The sequence below is a fragment of the Pyxicephalus adspersus genome, chromosome 5 (genome assembly GCF_032062135.1).
Source record: "Pyxicephalus adspersus chromosome 5, UCB_Pads_2.0, whole genome shotgun sequence".
NCBI lineage: Eukaryota > Metazoa > Chordata > Amphibia > Anura > Pyxicephalidae > Pyxicephalus > Pyxicephalus adspersus.
Genome location: NC_092862.1, coordinates 1,926,576 through 1,928,714, shown reverse-complemented (window position 1 = coordinate 1,928,714; position 2,139 = coordinate 1,926,576).

Sequence of the window (2,139 nt, the reverse complement as noted above, 5' to 3'; positions counted from 1 at the left end):
CTGATTATCCTCCTGAAGAAGTCTGATAAAAAACATGTTAGGGCAGGACATTATTTTTTTTTTATATATTATAAGATGTTCATCCTTGGCGGATGTTGGTACGGTTCTATATATCTATATCCTTTAATTGTTGACTATTTTTTTATTGGATTTATTGGATCACTGAGCCATAACCCCTCTACCGATCATTATTTTTGTAGTTGGCTTAAAACACAATTATATGTATACAAAAGAGGGTATATACTGTATGGACACTCTAAAAATTTTAAAAACATTTTTAAAAATTCCCTGTAACTAAGTTCTCATTTAGCCTGAGAACTCTACTATACTGGTTTTATTCGATCCTTCAAATAATATTTTGAGTTTTTCTTGACAAACTGAAAGTTCTACCTACTTTGCTATGCCAGCCCCTGAAACAACTCCGCAGCTGTGTAGACACGTTCTTTTTATCACACTCCTCCAATGCAGGCAGAGGACTTTGTGCTCTGCGGTGTGAGGGCAGTTTGGCCCTAGAATGTGATGTGCCCCATCTTCTAAAGACCCAAGGAGAGATTTGTTAAATAACTATTCCCAAAAATGTATTGAAATGTTTAGAATGTATAGAATTGTTTACAAATGAAGTGCTAATTACCACTCTGAATGTTTCCTGATCCAAAGCTGAATTACCCACGGGACAGGTGAGGCTTCTAATATTTGTTTGAGATAATATAAAATTACAAAGTTGTTTCTTACTATGTGACAAATTTTTATAATAAAAAAATGTGACAGCAATGTAGAAGCCCCACACTACATACTATGGTTCACCAGCCTCAATCTGTGCTCCCTGTATACTTTAGAATCCAGTCTCTAGATTTCTCTATTTTCACACTATATTGGCAGACTGCGGTCTCATTTTCCTATATAAAACTTTACATCTAGTTTGTGCATATTTCTTTAAAGAAAATATTAGGGGGGATCTGTATATAAGGTATTAAACTCCATGTATAAGAACAGTTACTGCTTTATTTGCAGAGCAATACCTGCAACAGAAACAGTCAACGGGATAACCCTAAAAGCTAAAACATAGAAGGGCCCTGCTGATAAGGGGCCCTTGCAGTTAGATACAGTTTTAACAAGAATCCAAGATGGTGGACAGTCATTTATCCGTCAAAAAAGTTAGACGTGTGCTTTATCCACCCCAATAAATAGTTTGGTATTATGGAATTCTGAATATACATGATTTGCCTGTTTGCTTCATGACACTAATAATAACATTAGCAATCCTATACAGAAATAATTCTATAAAGATTGATGTATTTCCTGGTTTTACCTAGAATCTGATTTTACTGCCAAGCATTTCATTTTCTGTTGCAACAATAAATCTTAATCTCATTTCTGATGACCCATTTTGATAAATAGACACCTAACGCCTGCAGCTTCGGCCCATTTCCCTGCGTGTTGTATATTCTCCTTCAGCTGCTGCAGTTCCCTATGCATTGCCATTTACTATCATTATTATTATTAAAGTTTTATATAGCACCAACATATTACACAGCGCTTTACACCCATTCCTCCCCACTGTCCTATTTTTAAGACACTATATTCCACATTTTATATAAACCATTAAGTCTTATTTTTATTGTTTCTGATTAATTATTTTTACACTATTTTTCTAAATAAAATAAATTTTTTCGCTGTAAAAAATGTTTACGTAATTTTAATGTAATTTTGCAAATTGATCATTTTTGTTGCCTCAAGAAGAGCATTATGTTCCGAATTATTTATACCGTAAAAGAAAAAAAAAAAAAAAGTTACCAACTTCAAAGTACATAAAACTGATTCTTAGACCTCTACCAAATATATAATAGATAAAAACAAAAACAAAACACAATTTGGGGGCTTGTGGTATACATTCAAAATAAGCCGTACTATAAATATGACACTGGGAACATGTCTGTACAATTTGCCGCGAAAGCGTGTTCGACCCTGTTACGCTAAGTACACGTGTCAATTGTTTGTTTCTTGCGGGTCTTGTGTTTGCATTAGTCGATAAGTCTACGCCGAACACATTACATCTCGTGACACGATTGTGATTTATTTATCGAACTAAAGTTAAAAATTAGTGAATTGTTTATAAGGTTGAGGAAAGGTAAGTAAAAA